Source organism: Ciconia boyciana, chromosome 18 (assembly GCF_034638445.1).
Source record: "Ciconia boyciana chromosome 18, ASM3463844v1, whole genome shotgun sequence".
In the NCBI taxonomy this organism is placed as follows: Eukaryota; Metazoa; Chordata; class Aves; order Ciconiiformes; family Ciconiidae; genus Ciconia; species Ciconia boyciana.
The window spans coordinates 3,023,953-3,033,269 of NC_132951.1; the positions used below are offsets into that span (position 1 = coordinate 3,023,953).

At 40.1% G+C, this 9,317-nt stretch overlaps 1 long non-coding RNA gene across 1 annotated transcript; it reads right to left on the bottom strand.

Annotated features, from left to right (window-relative positions):
- Positions 1-3,262: 3,262 nt before the first annotated feature.
- On the bottom strand, positions 3,263-7,570 carry LOC140661259 (uncharacterized). Its single transcript, XR_012045686.1, has 3 exons — positions 7,234-7,570; positions 6,842-6,910; positions 3,263-6,308 (listed from the first exon to the last, which is right to left on the bottom strand). It is a non-coding gene; the product is annotated as an uncharacterized lncRNA (long non-coding RNA).
- Between the last annotated feature and the right edge of the window lie 1,747 nt (positions 7,571-9,317).

Sequence of the window (9,317 nt, forward strand, 5' to 3'; positions counted from 1 at the left end):
TCCGTCCTCGCTCGGCTTTATAACCCAGCAGAACCGGCCGTCTGAGCGGCTTCGCCTGCAGCAGAGGTGCATGAATGTACAGAACAGCGTTAAACCATACGCCGCAGCATAGCATACGCTGGCCAACCGCTTTCGGTCTGCATCGGCCGACCCGTAGAGACCTTTCGATAGCAGAAACACGAGATGTATTTTCCATCTATTTTTGCACACCTTACAACGTTGATGTGTAAAGGTTTTATTTGACTGCCAAGTGAATAACCAAGTTGTTAACTTTATATACTTTTGCATTCATATATTAAAACGCCAATGTGATTTTTTTTTTTTTTAAACGAGAAGCTTGTAAAGCACAACGTCGCCATGAAATCCCATCCGCCATCCCGGACTTGCTGTCAGCTGAATGGTTTATTGCCATTAACATTTGCCATTTGTTCCCCATGACACCCCCCCAATAAAAGTTGTTTACAAAAAAAAAAAAACAAAACCCACAAAAAAAAACCAAAACAACCCAACCTGTTTAAAGGTGCCGTTTTAAACAGTTGGTGGGATGTCCCGGGGCAGCCCCAGCCCGCGGGGATGTGCTGCCCGCCCCGTGGGAAAAGCAGCGAGGGGGGAGAAATGCGTGGGTGAGGAACGAGGATGCCCAGGGTGGGGGTAGGACCCATACCGAGACTGGCATTGCCTCGAGAAGGTGTTGAGAAAAACTTGCTGTTCCTGGATGGGGCTTGGGGGCGGTGGGTTCTTTCGTTGTTATTTTTCCCTGACGCGCTGGCCACGAGGCCCTGGGGGACCTGGCACCGGCACCGGCGGCACGTCACGGGCTTGGAGAGGTGCCACAGGTAAAAGCAATGAGCCCGACCCTTCCGCTACGCTTAGATGGGGGCACAAACAGAACTGCCGCTGATGCTTTTTTTTTGGGTTGTTTTGGTGGTTTGTTTTTTTTTTTAATTATTAAATTTTTATCTATTTGGCTAAGGCAGATACATGTTTTGTTTATTTCCGTTTGTAAATCAGCATGCCAAAAATACCATTTAAAATAAAAAAAGAAAGAAGTTGTTGTAGGCTAGAAAGCGAGCGCAGTTGACGTACAAAAGCACACGTTGGGTCTGTGTTCATTTAAAGCCTCAAGACGCTCAGATAACTCCAGAAATGCCTCTTCAAGTGTTTGTTAATATATTTAATTGTCTAGATTTCAGACAGGTGATTTTCCAATCCCCACTTAGCTTTCAAGGGAGAGTGAAACAAAGCAGTATTACAGGTTTAAAAAAAAACCAAGCAGTGTGGATGACGGGATTACCTGCACGTGTTTCACTACTCGGAAAAGAGCAGTTTTTAATATTTTTCTTTTCCTTTGACTGGCTGCTGGGGTAAGGGGCTCCGTGAGCGCGGAGCAGCCGGCACAGCTCCCTGCTTCTCGGCGAAACCCAGCCGGCCCCAGGGCCACGTGCCCGAGGGTCCTCGAGCCGGAGGCCCCGCAGGCTGCAAAGCCGGAGCTCAGCTTTAGGTACCCCTCCTTCCTCGCTGGGCACGCTGAATTCTTACTGACCCTTAATTCGAGGAGATAATTAACGTAAGAGGAAAGCCACGTACCGAAAGAAGTATAGACTGTATGTGGTTTGTGATACTACTAAAATAACAACCCTCAACATGACTGTATTTCGACAAGGCTTCTGTTCGTTTAATGTATAAATAGATGTATTTAAAAAGAAGGCTCTGTGTATAAACCACACACGTTTTGCAGACATTCTTTCTACGGTGTAAATTTATAGCAGACATTCTAATGGGATGTTGAAATAAATCCTGTAGATACTTACCTGTGGTCAACGCAAGTCTAAGAACAAACATTTAATTTTTCTAATTCTTTAGACTCAGTTACAATACTAATGTAAAAACAGAAGTATTTTATTTTTGTAATGGTCCTGGAAACGTTGAGGCATGGAGAGGAGCTGTTTCTGCTTACAGGAGGGCTGAGAGGGGGGCTCAACGCAGGACTCTCCCCCGGACCCACCTGGGGCGGGGGCCAGCCTGGTACAACCCCGGCCCTGCACGTTCCGTGGGGAGAGGGCAACGATTGCTGTTGCTTCCAACTGCTGACAATAAACTTAGAAAAATATGATTTTCTGAAGGAAACGGTTGTGTTCCAATGCAGAGACACGAGGGGCCCCGGGGGAAGGCAGAAACGAGGATGGCTGCGATAGTTTCAGGTTTACCAACAAACGGCTCCATCGCATGTTACGTGTCCGCAAACGGTTTCATATGCTAAACATGGACTAAATCCATATATCATGATGCATTAAAGTAAAACCAAATATTCAAACAAATGTTAGAGTATATTTATTTCCTGTTATACCCTTTTACTTCAATCGATACAGAACATGACATTTTTATTTGCCCTGAGTGAGAGACCTGGCATCTCTCAAGGTCAGCTCGTGCATGGATTTTTATCAGCAACGGCAGAGAGAACTCCCCCCTTTCCTCTCCCAGACCCCCTTCTGTGCCCCGTTCTGCTGGGAGGCGCTGCGGCCAGCCACCCGAGATGTTTTTGGGCAACTATTGTGAAGATGCTTCACATTTCTGTAAAGACAAATGAAAATAAAAGAGCTGCATGCAGCAACCGTCAGGCCTGCCGTCTTATTTTTTTTCTGGGAGCAAACTTGTATTTTAAAATCCATGGCAAAATGTGGCTTTAGAGTGCCAGAGTCCTAAGATGGATGTGCCCGTGGTTCCAGTCATCTCCTCCAAAGCTGGGACACATGAAAACTTTTTTTTTTTTAACCTCAGTTTTCAAAACTCTTTGTGCATGACTGTAGAAAGGGGAGGGTGGATTTGCTGTTGTGTCACAGTAACAGTGCAACTCCCAACATTGTATTTAAAGGCCATTTAATTAATTTATTGAATCCTTATTTTCTATGATTCAACAAATGCATTCAATGTTGTGGCTATTTAATTGAACTTTTTTCCCCCCCCTGAAGGGAAGCAGGATTCAGTACATGTTCTTCTACCTCTAAACACTTCAGAATTTTTCACTGACTCTACGGTTCATGTCCGCAACCCAAGATTTCCAGAAAGAAAACCCATTTCTAGAGCATACTACACACATAGATTTTAACTTTGCAATCAAATGCAAACAGCAGGCAACTAGAGATTGTTTTTATTAGACATTTTAAGAAAATACTGTAAAAATTATAAGACTTTTATTTTAAATCTTACAGAAGGACACAAACAATATAGCGAAGATAATTCTAGGATTAACACACATGTACAAGTGAGAAGTTTGGAAGCCATCAAGTCATTTTGCTGTAAACTTACCCAGGTTAAGGAGGACAGCGGGAAGCCGGGTCCCTGTTAAAATTACTTTTTAACTGTTGTCTTGAAACAAGACAAATCTACACATGGAGAACAAATTCCTTCGGATTTTCTAGTACTGAATTATAATGATTACAACCAAAAGAAGGTAATTTCAACACCACGGGTAACAGCCCTCACTGGGATGAAAAGCCATCAAAGACTGCAGAACAGAATTTAATACTCCGTACAAGCAGCCACAGGTAACGGCTCATTCTGAACAAGCATTTCTAGTTACGTGGTTCATTAGCCACAACACAAAACTCGGTGGTTTTTCCGACATCTCTGCATTTGCTGTAGTTGGTTAAAAAAAAATTATAACTGATGGAGTTCTTTCTAGTGAAGTTGTGAGAGCTTGTCCACGCGCCCCCGGCATCGCAGCACTCTTCATTTCTTAAGTGGGCTTGGTTTTGGCTGCCTCCAGTTTCCACTTACAGATCCCTGGCTGTGAGATCTGCCCTACCTACCTTCATTTCTCAGCAAGCCCCAGCCATTCTGCATTATGATTTCCCTATTGCGTCTCGCTTTACGGTTCACTGTCACCAGATCCTATGTTCCTCTGTTGCTTTCTCACCACGCCAAGAGGACTTCATTGCTTCTCGGCAGCAGGTTCTTTACCTGGTTGCACCTGCTTTTTATCTTGCTTCACCTTCCACAGCAACAGAAGCAGTAAAAGAAGAGGAACTAACACTGCAAAATGAACCAAAATTCATTTAAAACTTTGCCCCAGTTCAGAAAAATTAGCTTCTAACACTGAAAACTTCTTTCAGAAGAGAAAAATCTAGAACATTAAAATATACATTAGAAGGGAAAAAAAAAAGGTATTGATGTGGCTGGGAAACAAAAAGGAAACCAAAACCATGAAGGATTTTTTATTTTACTGTAAATTCAGTTTTTATAGTTATTCCCTGACAGACATACATTCAAAAGTAGTAAGCTTTTTCTTTGGTAAGATTTCCATGCAATGCCATGGTAATTCTGGGAGCTTTGTATGCTTCAAACCATTCTTTCAAGTGCCTCATTTGAATTTTAACAAATGCTGTATGTTGAATATTTAATCATCCCTGCTGCACACATCAGTTTAAGAAGCTTTCCCCAGAGTTCTTTCCCCCCCGGTATAATAAATATGTTATTTCTGAATCAGTTCAGAGGGATGTAACAGAAAACTATGACAGTATTTCAGTACAAAGATGTAATTTGAAAGTAGATTTATAATTAGCACAGAGAAGCAAATAAATCCATCCTGTAATTCTGCAACAGCAATGTGACTGTGTTCAGCATTCATTGGGCACACCAGCATTCCACTGAAGAGGCAGGCTGGGGAATGAAGGAGGGTGCATAAAATATCACAACTATCCCTGCTGTCACAAAAGGTGTTTTGAAAAGCACAATATGAAATAACGTACTAAACCCTCAAGGAAACGTGCCCGAGCAGGTAGCATCTTACTGAGGACAGCTGAAAGTCAGAGATGTTCCCAAGAGCCATTCCTTTCACTGCTGGTGGCCTTTGAGATGTTACAACTAGAGCCTCTTCCAGGAGGGAAGCATTCAGCAGCTCTGTGAAACAAAAAAGCGCATCCCTAGAAAAATCTATCACTTAAATGTCTAAATATGCTTTAGATAACTAACAGTACAATCTTGCAAGGTGAAGTGTATGGAGAGACTCAGTCCTGCAAAGTAAAAAGGGAAGACTAAAGGTAACTCCATTTGCATTTCTTATTTCTATCATTATGAGTCTTTCAATTTCTGGAATTCATCCTTTTGCCATACGGACTGTATTTAATATAGTTCAACTACCAAAATACTAGCTTATTTTTGTCATTTATTCTACCCAAACACTGAGTAATTTTCTGTCTGCCGTCTGGGGGACAAGAATAGCTAATCATAAGATTTGGGATCATTTATGAATTGGAAAAAAGAAAAGCAGCATTTTAATTAGGTAATCTTTTCAGTTAATATGGCCTTCATCCAGAAGGGACACTCCATTTCCTTCATACGAAGATCCACAGTTACAACAGCAGTTTTCTTTGGATGACTTTATGTTATGGACTTTTAACAGTCAAACTGTCACCGTAAAACAGAAGAAACAGGCACTTTGCTATGCTTTTTACAGTATAAGCTCAGTCACATCCTCCTCTTACTCTTCAATATTATCCTAGGCAATACGCTTAGTATGGTAATAGATTTATAATACGGTATCTAGAATACATTGTCATCTTTAATGCTCAGTACTATACCCAGTAACATTATCAGAAATCACTTAAAATGATATGAGGCATTAACATATAAAATTATAAATTAAGTCAGAATCTCTATAATACCCACATCTTTGGCGTTCAGATCATACAGAACATTTTATAGCAGTGCTTAACTCTTGTTTTGTGAGTTTTCATTATCTGAAGTTACTTTGTGTTTCCTATTTATTTCAGAAAACTGAACTTGCACTATTTACTATCCAGCAGAAAGAATCCCAAATCTTGAAGACAACATGAACAGTTCCTTGGACTGTAGTTTCAGTGTTGGAGATATGCCACTGAACACATTTCTTGATAAAGTAGCTATTACCAGACAGGTAAATCAAAGCTAACTTTGATAAATGTTTCAGACTTTCACCTGCAATCTTATTAATTTTATTGCCTGTTAAATTCAGCATGGTCAGGTTAGTGAAACTGAGTAACATATTGGGTCACATTTCCTGAGCAATATTCGGAGATACCGAACAATTTTCTGACCATTCAGGTTTGGAAAGCCACGAAGCAGAAATTGTAGTCGAGTTGTTCCGATACAAACTGAGCTTTGTCAGGGTTCTGGAGGGAGAGAAGGCTCCAGGTTCAGTTCCTGCGATGCTGCTTTTGCTAGAGGGAGGCTTGTGACAGGCTGCAAACGGGGGCTGCTGAAGGCGGTAGAATTGGTGACTCCAGTCTTGATTGCAAGAAGTACAACCAAGGGCAGGCTTCCTGGGAAATCTAGGGAACAAGGCAAAGAAGTGTTTGCATGAATACAGACAGGTAATTTCTTTTCATAGATCAAGATTTAATCTCCTCACAGTTTTAAAGACAAAAGACTAAAGACATTCTAGCCAGATAGTGAAATGTGAACATCAGTGTGAAAAATTAAGCTCTTGTTACTAACACATCAACTTATTTTTTTTTAATAGCTAAATTTTCCCAGTTCTAATATAAGTACTAAACAAATGGTTAAACATAGACCAGAATTATAAGAAAGGTCTTTAAAATACTGTTATATTAACATGGATTAGTATAGTCTACTGCAAAGAACTTGGACATTGGCTAACTCTGCAGAACACTGTAGTTAGTCTTCAATTCTTTTATGCACATACAAAAAGTCCCCAAATTACTGACAAATAACTAATGGTCACCCTAACAGACCAAACCAAGATTAAACAAAAAACATATTCCTATTTAAGAAAGTTTGAGGGGTAGGAATGGCATTTTTGAAAAAAGTTTGGTTTAATTTTTAAAATAAGAGTTTAACTTACCACTTGGAACAGAAGAGCAAAAATACACCTTTTAATATGCACACTGGAATCTCGAGATCTTCAAAACCCCTAGAACCAAAATAAGCCTTAATATACCTGCAAACAGAAAGCTCAGAACCATAAGGGAACTATTTTGCTTATAAAATAATTTTATATTGATAAAGTATCCAAACAAAATGAAAAAAAAACAACCCCAACCTAAATATTTTTTACTTACTACATGATAACAGTATCCATTGTCTGAATGGTGATCTCAAGTTAATTGCAAAGTTTTAAATGCAATGTGGGCAATATACTTACATTTCATGATGTGAAAGTTCCTCCCTGTAATTCTGGTATATTTGTCCTGACAATTTGTGTGAGATAAAGGACTATAACAATGCATGTCATACCCTTTTCTCAAAAAACAAGTCAGGATTCCCTGTTTTCTTCTCTTAGTTTCTGAAGCATACGACAGAGGCGGATTAAACGTGCCTTCATATCGTGACCGCTCACGATGACCTGTGGAGAATCTCTTAGGATGCGTCACATCAATGTTCCTTGGTTGCTGCAACAACGTATGAAAGCTAAAGCCACGATCAGACTTGCCATCCATCAAAATTTTAAGTATATCATAACATACATGTAACACCAGAAAGTTAGAGGTAAGATGAAGTAAACTTTTTCTCCCACTTTTAATACTCAGTCTTCATATACATAATTAAACAATAGAACATCTGATAAGTGTAAGTGAGGACAAGAATTCAATTTTTTTGGCTTTAATGTGTTGAAAGATGTATTTTAGACATCTAAAAAATATACTGAAGTCGACCACATGAATATCTCAATTTCAAACTGTTCTGAAGAGCATTATATAGAAGTTTTCACTTATCAGGAGCACACACAAAACACCTCCCCCACAAAATACTTCACAGATTTCTCCAGTTCTGCATATGTAACACAGCAATAAAAATGGGTACAAAATCAGTCTCTCAAAAATCTTCTTTGCATGTCACTTTCTGGAGTGGTGGCCTTGGAACATCACAGAAAAACCAGCCCGATCCGAAGGCTTAGAATTCAGCTTCGGTTTGTCACCCTAACCACAAAACCCACTGCAGAAATCGTACCTTGCCACTCATCCCCACCACTGCCAGCCCCAGTCACGCCAGAATATGCAGCCACCTGCATCTCACTGAACTGCTTAAAATGAATTAAATTTAAAACCCTAATTAACTAAAAGCTATTTAATTGGATAAGCATAGCATGGATAATAGCTTAATACACAACCATAAAGACTGGCTATACTAATGTACGGCTGAAGAAAAACCCCAGGTGTGATCCTGCTGTCAGAAAGGACAACAGATACCCAATTCCAAGTTCAGAGCGAAGATGACATCTTGTTTCTTGCTATATTTCAAGAAAAGATACAAAGCGAGGGGGTTTTGAGTGTTCTGACACTGCCTCTAGTGATCAATTCTGAAGGCTTGTGGGGGAAAAAAGCAAAAGGAATGGAAAATTCAAGTCCTGAGAACTCATTCATGTTACTCTTGCTTTATACTGTAGCCCCAAACCATTGGATGCAGTAAGTGAAAACTCCAAAGAGATCACCAGTTTCTACACTCTTAACTAGCCAGTGTTGTGGGGAGAAAAGTCAGGTTGGTTTTTTTTTGCACACTCAACCATTCTAGAAGCCCAGCATATAGTGTTGAACTGTATTAAGGTTTTCAAAGTAAGTCAGTATTTTTAAAACTCAGATTATTCTTGCTTGAACTCTTAACTCTACTGGAGAGCATGATGCAAATGAGACAAAGACACATTAACTACAAATGCAAACAGCAGGTGTAAACACAACGGACTGATGTATGAAAGTTTGAGAAAAGGACATTGCATTTAAAAGCACTTTAAAGATGTACATTCTTGTATTTATTATGTGTAAGAAACTAGTAAGAAATCGAGAGAGGTCAAGGACAGATCTACTTTCATACTACTCTATATGGGAAACTAATTCTCTAGCTCGGAGCGAACACAGCGAGAACGCTGTGGTCCGTTTCCAGGGAGCGCTACAAAAGGCTTACAGATTGTTTGGCTTTGGCACATCTTCAGAAAATTCACTGGAAAAAAACCAATATCGCTTGTTTTTAGACAGCTATTCCAGTTTATTTCCCTTCTACAGTCAGTAGGAAAAGCTGATACTGTAGCTGTACCTAAAGCTCCCACTCTCTCCTCCTGCCCAAACTCCCAGGAAGCACAACAAGAACCTTTGTGAGCAGCGGGAAGGTTTTTTTAGCCAAAGCCAGTTCTGCTTGCTTTTACATGGCTAAAAGGGAACAACCCTGGCTCCAATTAATCCCGGTGGAAAAAAAACAAACCCTAAACAGCTTAAGCTGCGGGTTGACAAATTATTTCTATTTATCTACAGGAGGCACCCAGACATATAGCATAGTACCATACTGCTGAAATAACCGATAATTTTCCACGCATTTCAACTGTAAGGGTA